The sequence below is a fragment of the Callorhinus ursinus genome, unplaced genomic scaffold (genome assembly GCF_003265705.2).
Source record: "Callorhinus ursinus isolate GAN/ISIS: 27379988/994484 unplaced genomic scaffold, GSC_fseal_2.0 scaffold10, whole genome shotgun sequence".
NCBI lineage: Eukaryota > Metazoa > Chordata > Mammalia > Carnivora > Otariidae > Callorhinus > Callorhinus ursinus.
In genome coordinates, this window is record NW_027397072.1 from 46,094,486 (window position 1) to 46,109,984 (window position 15,499).

Consider the following 15,499-nt stretch of genomic DNA (forward strand, 5'->3'; position numbering starts at 1 on the left):
TGAAACCTTTCTTGTTTCTTGAGAAAGACTTGTATTGCTATATACTTTCCTCTCAGGCCTGCCTTTGCTGTATCCCAAAGATTTTGAACAGTTGTGTTTTCATTTTCATTGGTTTCCATGAGTTTTTTTTAATTCTTCTTTAATTTCCTGGTTGACCCATTCATTCTTTAGTAGGATGCTCTTTAGCCTCCATGTATTTGAGTTCTTTCCGACTTTCCTCTTGTGGTTGAGTTCTAGTTTCATAGCATTGTGGTCTGAAAATATGCAGGGAATGATCCCAATCTTTTGGTACCGATTGAGACCTGATTTGTGACCTAGGATGTGATCAATTCTGGAGAATGTTCCATGGGCACTAGAGAAGAATGTGTATTCCGTTGCTTTGGGATGGAATGTTCTGAATATGTCTGTGAAGTCCATTTGGTCCAGTGTGTCATTTAAAGTCTTTATTTCCTTGTTGATCTTTTGCTTAGATGATCTGTCCATTTCAGTCAGGGGGGTGTTAAAGTCCCCCACTATTATTGTATTGTTGTCAATGTGTTTCTTCGCTTTGGTTATTAATTGCCTTATAAAATTGGCTGCTCCCATGTTATGGACATAGATATTAACAATTGTTAGGTCTTCTTGTTGGATAGACACTTTAAGTAGGATATAGTGTCCTTCTTCATCTCTTATTACAGTCTTTGTTTCAAAATCTAATTTGTCTGATATAAGGATTGCCACCCCAGCTTTCTTTTATTGTCCATTAGCATGGTAAATGGTTTTCCACCCCCTCACTTTCAATGTGGGGGTGTCTTTGGGTATAAAATGAGTCTCTTGCAGACAGCATATTGATGGGTCTTGTTTTTTAAACCAATCTGATAGCCTGTGTCTTTTGATTGGGGCATTTAGCCCATTTACATGCAGGGTAACTATTGAAAGATATGAATTTAGTGCCATTGTATTGCCTGTAGGTGACTGTTACTGTATATTATCTGTGTTCCTTTCTGGTCTCTGTTACTTTTAGGCTTTCTCTTTGCTTAGAGGACCCCTTTCAATTTTCTTGGAGGGCTGGTTTCGTGTTTGCAAATTCCTTTAGTTTTTGTTTTTCCTGGAAGCTTTTTATCTCTCCTTCTATTTTCAATGAGAGCCTAGCTGGATATAGTATTCTTGGCTGCATATTTTTCTCGTTTAGTGCTCTGAAGATCTCATGCCAGTCCTTTCTGGCCTGCCAGGTCTCTGTGGTTAAGTCTGTTGCCAATCTAATGTTTCTACCATTGTAGGTTACATATCTCTTCTCCCGAGCTGCTTTCAGGATTTTCTCTTTGTCTCTGAGACTCGTAAGTTTTACTATTAGATGTCGGGGTGTTGACCTATTTTTATTGATTTTGAGAGGGGTTCTCTGTGCCTCCTGGATTTTGATGCCTGTGTTCTTCCCCACATTAGGGAAGTTCTCTGCTATAATTTGCTACAATATACCTTCTGCCCCTCTCTCTTTCTTCTTCTTCTGGGATCCCAATTATTCTAATGTTGTTTTGTCTGATCATATCACTTATGTCTCGAATTCTGACCTCGTGATCCTGTAGTTGTTTCTCTCTCTTTTTCTCAGCCTCTTTATTTTCCATCATTTGGTCTTCTATATCGCCTATTCTCTCTTCTGCCTCATTTATCCTACCAGTTAGTGCCCCCATTTTTTATTGCACCTCATTAATAGCCTTTTTGATTTCGACTTGGTTAGATTTTAGATCTTTTATTTCTCCAGGAAGGGTTTCTCTAATAACTTCCACGCCTTTTTCAAGCCCAGCTAGTATCTTTAAAGTCATGATTCTGAACTCTAGGTCTGACATCGTACTCATGTCCCAGTTGAGTAGGTCCCTGGCAGACAGTACTACCTCTTGTTCTTTTTGCTGAGGTGATTTTTTTCGTTTGTCATTTTGTCCAGAGGAGAATAGATGAATGAGAGAACAAAATGCTAACAGGTTAACAATGTCTCTAGCAAATATACTCTATACAAATCAGAAAAGACCTGAAACCAGGGGAAAAGAAAGGGAAAGAAAGAAAAAAGAAAGAGGAAAAAAAAAGAAAGAAAAAGATAAAAACAAACAAAAACAGAACAAAACAATAAAAACAGAATATGATCAAATATGATCAGGCTAGTGCATAGATCAGTGCCACACACTAGATTTTGGGCATATTTTGGTCTGTTAGAAGAAAGTGCCTGCTAAAATTTTAAAGGAAGAAAGACATATATGTACATAATAAGGGTTGATACAATGAAGGGATGGAAGATGATGTAAAGGTGAAAATTTTAGAAGATTTTCTAAAAGGAGTTGATAAGAAGTTGTTTGAAAAAAGAAAGAAGATTAAAAAAAAAGAAAAGATAAAAGGGAGAGAATGTGATCAGGCAGGAGACTAGAACAAAGCCATACACTAGAGATTTAGGGTATATTTTGATCTGTTAGAAGAAACTGTATCTTAAAATTTTAAAGAGATAACAACTTATATATATATGCCAAAAATAAGGGTAACTACTATGAAGGGATAAAATATGACTCTAAAAATGAAAAATAAAAAATGTTTTCTTAAAAAAGGGATTGATAAGATGTTGGTTGAAAAGGGGAAAAAGAAAAATTAAAAAAAAACAAAAAAATTAACTTTGAAAAACTAATGAATCATGGTAAAAAAGCCATGAACTCTATGTGCAGTATTCCTCTAGTGCTGCAGTTCTCCCATTCTCCTTGATCGGTAAACTTGGTGTTGGCTTGCGGGCTGTTCCTGCTGATCTTCTCGGGGAGGGGCCTGTTGTGGTTGTTCCCACGTGTCTTTGCCGGAAGTGGAATTGCCCCGCCCTTGCCAGTCCTGGCTAAGCAGTCTGCTCAGTTTTGCTCTCAAGATCTTTTGTTCCCTGCAAGCTCTCGGTACCGCTTTGGAGGACCAGAGTGAAAATGGTGGCCTCCCAATCTCCGCCCAGAGGAGCTGAGAACTCGGGGCCCCGCTCCTCAGTGTGCCCCCAGAGAAAAGCAGTCACTCCCGTCTCCCCGGTCTCTGGCTGCACTCCGTGCTCACCCGGCCTGTGACCGAGTGTTTCTATCTCTGGCACCCGTCCCCGTGTGGAGTCTCCAAACCCAGCAGATCCCTGCAGTGCGCTCCCACGCCGCTCCTCCTGGGGGAGGAAGGGGACTCTCCCCAGCTCTGCCGCTTGTTGGGTCCCTACTGGAGGAGCAGTGGCCCGACTGGGCCGCGGATCACAGTTTATGGCCACCTCAAGCTGAGAACCCGCGCCTCGGCTCCGTCTCTGCAGCCGGCTTCCTTGCTCCGATACCTGGGAGCTCTGCTGCACTCAGGCACCCCCAGTCTTTCTGTGACCCTGAGGGTCCTGAGACCCCACTGTCCCGTGAGGGTTCCACCCCCCGCTTAGCCACTGGAGCAATGTCCCTCAGCAGAGCAGACTTCTAAAAAGTTCCAATTTTGTGTTCCCGGCTCTATCACTTGCCAGAAACAGCTGACAGAGGCCCCCTCCCCCACTGTCTTTCCTCCCTAATATCGCCTCGGATTCACTTCTCCGCACGTTCTACCTTCCAGTAAGTTGTTGCTTTTCTGTTCAGAGAGTTGTTGCTATTCTTTTCTTCGATCTCCTGTTGAGTTTGTAGGTGTTCAGAATGGTTTGATCCCTATTCAGCTGAATTCCTGAGACCAGACATAATCTAGGTCTCCTACTCCTCCACCATCTTGCTCCGCCCCCCGATTTGTGTTTTTATTTTAAAGTTTTGTCAACTATTTCCCAAGATATCACGGTATCTGAAATCCCTCCAACCTTGATATTCACCCGAAAAATTTACATATTTTCTCTTACCTTATTCTCAGGAAAAAGAGGAAAATTTATTTTAAAAAACAAATCTCCATGGCTTATAGTCTTGTATATGTTCTAAACAAGGCAACAGTATTGTTTGATTCTGAAATTAGGATGTAAAACATTAGAAACAATTTTGATTTGAACCAAAAGGCAATAAATCATTTTGGAGATATATTTTTGGGAAAGAGCCATGTTGGAATTTTGGTAACTCAGGCATTTATGGGGACAATGTGGTAAAAATGTAGACTTTCTAAGAAAACTCAGGATAGATGTTCAAAATATTTATAGATCCTTCTCACTTTTCCTCTTTCCCCCAAATAATCTGATGTTAGTATTTGGGTTGATGTTTAGAAAGCCAATTTTATTCAAAGTAACTTTTTTGCTGAAAGAAATCTTTGCTACACTCTACCAATATTAAATGACATTTTGAAATATCAATAAGATGCAGGCTTCAGGCAATTTAATTCCAATCTATACTTTAATTCAGAAAAAAAGTTTTAACACACTAAGTCATGACTGTTTTTTATTTTTATTTTCTTAAATAACAAAAAGACAGGTATATACAGACATAGGTATACAGATACAGATCCATATTTTTGGAAGTCACGGGGTCCTTGGAAAACACTGTCTCTTGATCTTGAAGAGACATTTACTGAAACTCAGCTATGTCAGAATATTGAACTATTGACAGAACTATTTCAGAACAAGAAGCTACAATGCACAGTCCATGCCCCAACAGGCTAAGGTCACAAGTATAGGAAAGAAGAGACATTAACATCATGGATTCTTTTTTTTTTTTTTTCTAAAAAGGAGGTCATCTGACTATGAGAAGAGCAACCTAGCTAACCTGTAGATGTCACAGTTCCTACAGAGCAATAGATCTTTAGGATGACACTAATATTCTCAACATTGTTAGTGCATGGAATGGAGGAGAGAACCAGGTGTGCTGTAATCAGTGCTGGTGGAGGTGAGTGTCAAACTGAAAATCCATAAGTGAATTTACATTGTCAACCGATGAAAAGACAAACTTTGACACCCACTCAGGCATATCCTATAGCATGTACAGCAGGCTAGCTAAAGCAAAATATGTCCAAATTGGTTCTAGATATTTGGATTTCCTCTGCTAACTTCAGGCTTAAACAATCAAGATAAAAGGGAAACCTTACATCTGATGTAGATTCCTATTTACCGTTCAAAATTAATAAAATACATAATTTAATTATAAATAAAAATAAGATATATGGAGGTATGCATTTCTGTCTAAAATGTCTGAAAATTAACTGTCAAAGTTTTATTTTTTTATTTTTATTTTTAAAGGATTTTATTTGTTTATTTGACAGAGAGAGAGAGAGAGAGAGAGAGAGCACAAGCAGAGGGAGCAGCAGAGGGAGAGGGAGAAGTAGGCTCCCCGCTGAGCAGGGGGCTCGATGTGGGGCTCTATCCCAGGACCCTGGGGATCATGACCTGACCTGAAGGCAGACGCTTAACTGACTGAGCCACCCAGGCGCCCCTCAAAGTTTTAATCTCTTTCAGTTCCCAATGACAGGCAAACTGTAATCTCCTTCTAAAATTAGGGCAAGCAATGAAAAATGTTAATAGAAATAAAAAAGATGGAGTTCTTAAAAGTACACCTGCATGGTCATTTAAAGTAAATAATTTTCCATATAACAGATTTAACTTAAGATATATAATGTGTTAGATATTATCTTATTATTTTAATTGATGTTTACATATTAGTTTTTTATTACCACAAATTTACCACAGCACTCGTTTATTATTTCACAGTTCTGTAGGTCAGAAATCCGGGCAGGCTTTACTGGGTTTTCTGCTCCTAAGCTCACAAAGCCTAAAGCCAACGTCTTGGCTGAGCTGGGCTGTTATCTGGATCCTCTGGGGAATAATTAGCTTCCAGGTTCATTTGGATGTTTTAAGAATTCATGTCTTGGGGCACCTGGGTGGCTCAGTTGATTAAGCGACTGCCTTCGGCTCAGGTCATGTTCCCAGGGTCCTGGGATCGAGCCCCACGTCGGGCTCCCCGCACGGCAGGGAACCTGCTTCTCCCTCTCCCTCCGCCTCTCCCCCTGCTTGTGCTCTGTCTCTGACAAATAAATAAAATCTTTAAAAAAAAAAAAAAAGAATTCATGTCTTTACAGGCTTGAGTTTCAAGTTTCTTTGATGGCTGTCACCTGGAACTACTCTCTGCTCTTAATAACTGCTCACATTCCTTCTCCAGTGCTTCCTCCATTTTCAAAGGAGGCAACAACCTATAGAATCCTTCTCATGCTTCGAATCTCTCTCGCTTTCTCTCTTTCCCCTCTACCAGAGAAAATAATCTGCTTTTATTTTTTATTTATTTTTTATTTTTTATTGTTATGTTAATCACCATATATTATATCATTTGTTTTGGTGTAGTGTTCCATGATTCATTGTTTGTTCATAACACCCAGTGCTCCATGCAGAACGTGCCCTCCTCAATACCCATCACCAGGCCAACTCATCCCCCCACCCTCCTCCCCTCCAGAAACCTCAGTTTGTTTTTCCAAGGGCTCCTGTGATTAGATTGGGCCCATCTGATAATCTTTCTCTGCTCACAAAAATGCTACATTGCCCCATAGGACTTCACTTGTAAACACAAGTTGTAAGGTGAAATTATTGAGTTAAAGAAAAGTGAAAGCACAACATTAAATCAAATACAAAGCCCTTCTGAGCATGGAGCTCTGTGCATTGGCACAGGTGTGCACACCCATGCAGCTGGCTTAGGTAGGAGAAACAGAAGAACGCTCTTTAAGTTTATGTAAGGTTATTAAAACTGTATATTTAGGGTGACCAACAAAATTACAGAACATTGAATTATAAATATCAAACTAACCAAAAAGGGTGTGGAAGTGTAAATGAAACTGTTTCAAAATAATTATAAAGCAGTATGGACTGAAATGATTGATTCCATGTTCATGGTATTTATTGTGTCTAGAGAGTTCAAGGTCAGAGTTGTGACTCAGAAAAAGATGAATTTTTAAATTTGTCATTTTTTATTCAGTTAGAAAAATCTGAACAAAAATAAAAAAATAAAGTATTAATGTAAGTCGGTTGGCACTTCCATATAAATAGTAGTCTTTATAACTGTATACAGGTACATGTGTATAAAAAAATTAAAACTAGTTTAAATCTGTTGGGTGATGTCCATTAAAAAGGAAATAAGAAAGATCTCAAATATGGAATTTCTATACCAAAATGAACAATAGAATCAATCTTTAATACATAAGTTCATGTTACTGAGATCTTGAAACATTGCAAATGTGTCAAATCAAAGTTTTATGCATAATGCAAAAAATATAATAACTGAACCCCACATTTTTCAGCATTTTTAATATAATAGCCCCAATGTATTAAATTGTATCCCTCATGATTGTAGGAAATATTTGATAACATTTAATAATTAGATAAGGCTAAAAAGTAAAACCTGGCAGAATATAAATAGAAGGAAACTTTCTTTTCTTAGCTTGCTGAGATATAGTTGACATATAATACTATATAAGTTTAAGGTGTACAGTATACAGTATAATAATTTGGTATACATATATTACAAAATAATTACTATAGTAGGGTTAGTTAACACTTCCATTACGTCATATAATTACCATTTCAGATTTACTCTCAGCCACTTTCAGGTATATAATACAGTATTGTCAACTATAATCACCATACTGTATATTAGATCCCCAGAACTTATTTATCCTATTACTGCAAGCTTGTACCCTTTGAACAGTATCTCCCCATTTTCTCCACCCTACTACTCCTGGAAACCATCAGTCTGCTGTCTGTTTCTATGATTTTGGCTTTTTTAGATTCAAAATATAAGTGAGATCATACTCTTTGTTTTCCTCTGTCTTATTTCACTTAGTATAGTGCCCACAAGCTCCATCCAAGATGTCACAAATACCAGGATTTTCTTATTTCTCATGGCTTTATAATATTCCATTGTATAGATACACTACATTTTATTACCCATTCTTTCATAGACACTTAGGTTGTTACTGTATCTTGGCTATTTGAATGGAACATGGGAATGCAGATAGCTTTTCAAGATACTGATTTCATTTCCTTTGGATATATATCCAGAAGTTGGATTGCTGGGTCATATGGTAGTTCTATTTTAATATTTGAGGAACCTCCATACTGTTTTCCATAGTGGCTGCACCAATTAATATTATTAGTAAATAATGCACAAGGGTTGCCTTTTCTACACATCCTTGCCAACACTTGTTATCTCTTGTCTTTTTGATAACCATTCTAACAGGTGTGAAGTGATATCTCATTGTGTCTTTGATGTGCGTTTCCTTGAAGGTTACTGATCTTGGACATCTTTTCAGGTACCTGTTGCCCATTTGTATTCTTTGGAAAAAGAAATGTCGGTTCCTCTGCCCGTTTTTTAATTGCATTGTGTTTTTTGTTTGCTGTTGAGTTGTGTGAGTTCTTAATATCTTTTGAATATTAGCCTCTTATCAAATATATGGTTTGCAAATATCTTCTCCCATTCTTTAGGTTGCATTTTCACTTTGTTCGTTGTGTCTTTTGAAGTGCAGAAGCATCTTAGTTTGAGGCATCTTAATTTTTGCTTTTGTTGCTTATGTTGTGGTGCCATACCCAAGGAATCATTGCCAAGATCGATGTAAAGGAGTATTTTTTTTTTTTAACATTCTAGGAGTTTGTTCTTATGTTTATCTTTAATCTGTTTTGAGTTACTTTTTGTGAGTGGTGTAAGATAGCGGCCCAGTTTCATTCTTTTGCATGTGATGCTCTATTTTACCCAGTGTTATTTATTTAAGAGCTCATCCTTTCTCCTTGGGTTTCTTGTGAATGACTAGTTGACTATATATGTGAGGTTTATTTCTGGTCTCTGGATTCTGTTCCATTGGTCTATGTGTCTGTTTTTATGCCAGTACCATACTGTTTTTATTATAGCTTTATAGTATAGTTTAAAATGATGAAGTATGATGACTCCAGCTGTTCTTCAGAATTGCTTTGACAATTTGGTGTTTTTGGTGGTTCCATATGAATTATAGGATTTTTTTCCCTATGTCAGAGGAAAATGCTATTGGAATTTTAATAGAGATTACACTGAATCTGTAGATGGCTTTGGGTAGTACAGACATCTTCATAATATTAATTGTTTTTTGATCTATGCACACTGGATATCTTTCCATTTATTTCCTCTTCAATTTCTTTCATCAAAGTTATCCAGTTTTAAGTATACAGATCTTTCACCTACTTAAATTTATTTCTATTTTGTTGCTGTTGATGATATTGTGAATGGGATTATTTTCTTTCTTTTTCACATTGTTTATTGTTACTGTGTAGAAATGAAACTGATTTTTATATTGATTTTGTGTCCTGCAAGTTTACTGGATTTGTTGATTAGTTTCAACAGTTTTTTGATGGAGTTTCTAAGATTTACTTCTTTTAAAAAATTCTTTTTAGGATTTTCTTATATAAGAACATAACATCTGCAAACAAAGACAATTTTACTTTCTCCTTTTTAATTTGGATACTTTTTTTTTTTTCTTGTCTGGTTACTCTGCATAGGTCTTCCAATACTTATGTTGAGTAGGAGTGGTAAGAGTGGGCACTCTTATCTTGTTTTTGATCCTAGAGTAAAAGCTTTAAACTTGTAGTCAATGCTTATGATGTGGACTTGTCATATATGACCTTTATTATGTTGGAGTACAGTGCTTCTGTACCAAATTTGTTGAGAACTTTTATCATGAAAGGATGGTGAATTTTGTCAACTGCTTTTTCTGCATCTGTTGAGAGGATCACATGATATTTGTCTTTCATTCTATGGATGTGCATATCACATGTTGAAGCATGCTTACATCCCAGGGATGACTCTTACTTGATCATGGTATGTTAATCTTTTAATATACATTTGAATTAGGTTTGCTAGTATTTTGTTGGGAATTTTTGCACTTATATTTATCAGGATATTGACCTATAGTTTTCTAGAGTGTCCTTGTCTGGTTTTGGTATCAGGGTAATGCTGACCTCCTAAATTGAAATTGGAAGTGTGCCCTTCTATTCAGTATTTTGGAAAAGTTTGAGAAGAATTTGTGTTACTTCTTTTAAATGTTTGATAGAATTAATCAGGGAAACCATCTGGTCCTGCCCTTTTCTTTGTTGGGAAGTTTTTGATTATTGATACAATTTCCTTAGTAGTCTATTCTGATTTTTTATTTTTTCATGATTCAGTCTGGCTAGGTTGCATGTTTCTAGAATTTATCCATTTCTTCCAGTTATCTAATTTATTGGCTTATACTTGTTCACAGTAGTCTCATGATCATTTGTGTTTCTGTATTAACAGTTGTAATGTCTCCTCTTTCATTGTTGATGTTATTTATTTGAGTTCTCCTTTTTTTGTTAGTATAGCTAAAGGTTTGTTAATTTTGTTTATCTTTTAAAAAACAGCTTATACTTTGTTGACATTTTAAAAATTATTTATTGTTCTTTATTTCATTTATTTCTGCTCTGATCTTTGTTATTTTCCTTCTGCCACCTTTGGGCTTAATTTATTCTTCTTTTCCTACTTCTTTGGGATGTAAAGTTAGATTGTTTGAGAGCTTTCTTTTTCCTTAATGTAGTTATTTATCCCTATTAACTCCCCTCATAGAACTGCTCTTGTTGCATTCCATATTTTATGTGTTGTATTACCATTTTCACTTGTTTCAGTATATTTTTTGATTTCCCTTTTGACTTTTTCTTTGAGTCTTTGGTTTTTCAAGAATGTGTTGTTTGATTTTCACTACTTGTGCATTTTTCCAGTTTTTCTCCTGTTTGAATTCTAGTTTCACACCACTGTATGATCAGAAAAGATACTTGATATGATTTCAACTTTCTTAAATTTATTAAAACTTGTGTTGTGACCCATCATTGTCAGGAGCATGACAGAGGGCTGGCCACAGAGTGGGTGTGTATGTGGGTGAGACACATGGGGCACTGGGTGTGTCCATATGCTATTTGGTTGATCCACAGGTGAGGCATCCCTAGTGGCTCCTGAGTGGGTTTCTTGATGGAGTCCATAACACAGTTACTAGGATCCACATCACTTTCATGCTTCCAAGAGTCCTGTCTGTGGCTCTCCCAGATTATTCCAACCTCCCAGTCATGAAGCTCACAACTTAGTACTCTGGATGGGGTAAGAGAGAAATAGTCCTCTTTGGAACATCCCACACAATTGGGGAGGTCAGACACTTCACAGACACCCATGCTGTCACTTCCCTCTGTGGGAGATAGGACAGGCTAAGGTCTCATTTGACACTAAGCTGTGCTGCCTTGGGTAAAGGGTGATATGGGTAAAGTCAAACTATTCCTCTTACCCTCTCCAGTGCATCCAAAATCATATTTTTTTGCTCTCATGGTATCCTGGAATTTTTCTCCTGAAAATCTGTACTTCTACAAAGGCCCTTGTCTCTGGGTGATTGTCTAAGACGGTGTTCTCCTGGGGCTCCCAGACTAGAGCTGGTTAATGAGATACTGAAGGGTTCACAGCTGGGAGAAGTTCGGTATGCTTATTACTGTTGGTGTATGTTTCTGGATCCCACAGATCCCATAAAGATACTTTTATCTGTGGATGGATGCCAAATTGTTGTTGGGGAGGTATGATGAGGGACATCTTATTCAGCCATGCTGCTGATGTTACTTTGAGGGAAATTTTCTTAACCTGGTAACTGCTATTTACTTAAATAATATTGTACAGGAGGGTAAACATTAGGATTAGAACAAGAGAATGGTGCCAACTATCACCACTGTGACTTAACATATGGTCAGTTCTAATTCTGTAAGAAAAGGAAATAAGAAATGTCAGAATTGAAAAAGAAAAAAAACCTACCATTTTGCATTTAATATGCTTATCTCCTAGGAAAAAGAAATATAATCAATAAATCATTAGCACTTATTAGTTTAGTAAAGTTTCAATTAAAAATATTTTTATAAAAATAATTACTATAACAACAAAAAAACAGAATTAAAAATAAAGATTTTTTTTTTTTGTAATAGCAACAAAACCTATAAAGCCTTTGAAATAATACAGAAGCCCTCTTTGGATAATAAACATACAAGTGGATCTAAAGCAAAATGAATCATTTTATACTTTTATGGGATGAATCAGTATTAAGAATTACAATTTCATGCCAACTTTTAAAAAGAAAAACTTAGTAAAAGGGGTGGAGAATTTGCCTACCAGTTAGTAAGGACTAGAAAACCAGTAATAGACCAGTGTCTGCATTACACTTTGGCTTATAATTAAGCAGAAAGAAAAGAGAAAGAGAGAGGGAGGGAGAGACAAAGGAAGGGAGAAACAGGACATCAGTGGGGAAAGGTGAATAATTCAATAAAATATTTTCCAAAAATGGCCTCAACAATATCTCCTATCCCACATGTTCTTCTGCATTGTCACTTGTGACTGAATGGATAATTAAGAGAGAAAACCCAAAGGGCCTTCAAACATATGAAGAGATGTTCAAACTCATTAGTTATTAGAGACAAGTAAAGTAATAATGAAGTATCACACTGTACCTATCAGACTGGCATTCAGTGCAAACTTGCATAGCACCACTTGGTGGGGAGTGGGCAAAGAGGCACTCTCATTCAAGGTGGGAGGCTGGCACATCCAGTGAATGTGGCAGTCCAGGGTCAAATTAACTATAGAGGTACTCTTCTGACCCAGTAATCCTGCCCCCACACAAGGATTCAAAAGGAAACAAGTACAAAAATGTTTAATGCAGTTTTGTTTGTGGAAATGGGCATTTGGAGACACTTGGTAGAATATCATTAGGGCTTGCTTAAGTAAAATGTGGGGGGTACACTCTGTGGAACATTAAGCAGCAGTTGGGTGCATTGGCAATGTAAACAGACCTAAAAACAGTGCAGATTTCTGTTTTTTAAGAAACTGGGGTTTTAGGCAAATATTCATGCAAAATAAAAATACATGCTACAGAGCTCTAGTGTACATTTTACAAAAATCTATTCTAAAATTAATTAAATATATTAGAATGTTTACACAGGGATATTGAAGTAGAAAATGGCGATTTTGACCATAAATAAATAAAACAAGACTGAACCATGATAAAATTTAGATACAAGGTGAGAGGATGCATTAACAATCTGCTTATGAGATCAAAAACAAATTTATGCATTTCACTCAAGGCTGAGCAAATATTAATTGACAAAGAATGTATACATTCAAATCTTTCTGACCAAAAAAATTATTTAATTGTTAAGTTGTGCCTCATTTTCCTGTTGTGATCACTAACTCAGGGAGAAAATATATTTGTGTATTGAGACTGCAGACCTGAAGTGACCCAGCACTGTTTGCAAGGTATTGGCCAAGGCAAAACTTCACAGATTTCCCTAAGCTACCCAGGCCAGGCCCTATTTGTTAGGTGTTTTTGTCCTCTACATCTAGCAATTGCATTTGGCCCAGCACCTAGAGCAGAGTGGAACCATTATTCTTGTTCGTTCATTTATTTCACTTCTCCTATTATTTTGAGGATGAGGACATCCCTAACATACTAGGGAAATGGGTTCTAGTCACCTTCACAGAATGCTAAAGTTAGAAAGAAACATCATGAACACCAAAAGAGAGCCAAAGCTTTTCAATGTGTAGGTCTGCAGATGAACAGGGAATTCAGCAACCCTCCTACCCCAGCTCTACAGAGATTAGTGTGGCTTTCTTATATTGTACCTACTGGATTATATTTATAATTTTGCTAAAAAAATATCTGTTTCTACAAATACATATGCACATCTACTTTGTGCTGGAAACTGTGTAAGTAGGCATAACCCTTCCTATTTTGAGAGAGCATTTAAAAAATTATGTATGATCCCTCCTCTTCTCTTCTTTTTTCCAACATTTACTGAGTGTCTTATGATGTGCCTGGCTCTTTATTAAGTAGTAGAAACACATTTTTTAATATTTTGCGAATTTTTGGCCATCAAGACAGAAAAACACATGAAAATTATCATTTTTTAAAAGATTTTATTTATTTATTTTGAGAGAGAGAGTGCCTGCATGTGAGAAGGTAAAGGGGGAGAGGGCAGAGGGAGAAGAAGAAGGAGAGAAGCCCCATTGCAGGGCTCAATCCCAGGACCCTGAGATCAAGACCTGAACTGAAATCGAGTCAGATGCTTAACTGACTGAGCCACCCTGGCACTCCTATGATTAATTTTTTGAATACGTCTAGTTATAGAGGCACAAATGTGGAAGTCTAGGTCTGTGAGTTTCTTTTCTTTTTTTTTTTTTTATTAAAGATTTTTTATTTATTTGAGAGAGAGAGAATGAGAGATAGAGAGCTCGAGAGGGAAGAGGGTTAGAGGGAGAAGCAGACTCCCCGCTGAGCAGGGAGCCCGATGTGGGACTCGATCCTGGGACTTCAGGATCATGACCTGAGCCGAAGGCAGTCGCTTAACCAACTGAGCCACCCAGGCGCCCTAGGTCTGTGAGTTTCATATCAGGGGTTTGATACCACTCAGTTCTTGATAATAATAAACATACTAAAGTTCTCATAGGCTCTCTAAGACAATGATCAGAACTTTAATAAGCAAGAAGGGTGCCTGGGTGGCTCAGTCGTTAAGCGTCTGCCTTCGGCTCAGGTCATGATCCCAGGGTCCTGGAATCGAGTCCCACATCGGACTCCCTGCTCAGCAGGGGGCCTGCTTCTGGCTCTCCCTCCGCCCCTGCTTGTGTTCCCTCTATCGCTGTCTCTCACTGTCAAATAAATAAATTTAAAAAAATCTTAAAAAAAAACTTTAAGCAAGAAAAGAACAAAAAAAATGGAGAGATAGAGATTAGATAGATAGATGGTAGGTAGGTAGGTAGATAGGAAGAGAGGTGGCAGGGGAGACAGAGAAAAAAAATCAACTGTTATTAAATGTCTACCTCATTTCCGTTACCATGTGAAGTTTATGCTTCTCTCTGTTTTGTCATACATGAGGAAATCTTTAAGACTCTAGGGGCTTCAGCCACTTCCTGAGAGTTACAAAGCACATGAGTAGAAGAATAGTGATCTCCAGAGCTACTCATAGCATTTCTCATGGGCCAGCAGCAATATCATCATTGGGGAGATTGTTACAAATGAGAATTTCAGGCCTCATGCCTAACCTTCCAAATCAGAATCTGTGAGGTTGGGTCCAGAAAACTGTTTAAACAAGCTCTCCACATGATTTGTATGCACACTAAATTTTGAAATTCTCCAATCTAAAACTATGCTGATTTTGTTCTTTTATGTGGTCTCTCCATTATATTAAAAACAACAACAACAACAAAAAAAAACTACAAGCCTTCTTTGTGTTCTTTTTAGCATATTTGAACATTTCTAACCTCTGAAGCATTTTGGGGACACAACAGTTCAAGAAAGACTAGAAATATCTCATATGGTATCATTTTTTTCATTGATTTTTCTAAAGAGGGGAAAAATGCTGCTTGAATAACTTAATTATGGAAGGGAAGTCCAATGCATATTTGTATTAGAGAGCATAGGAAATTATATCTTTTAAATGATTGTCATTTAAGGAGAAATATCCTGAATCCACTTAAGCCAAAGTTGGGATTGAAAATTAAGTATGATTCTCATGTGAACTGATGTGGTTGCCCACCTCTCATTAGTCCATTAGTTCCAG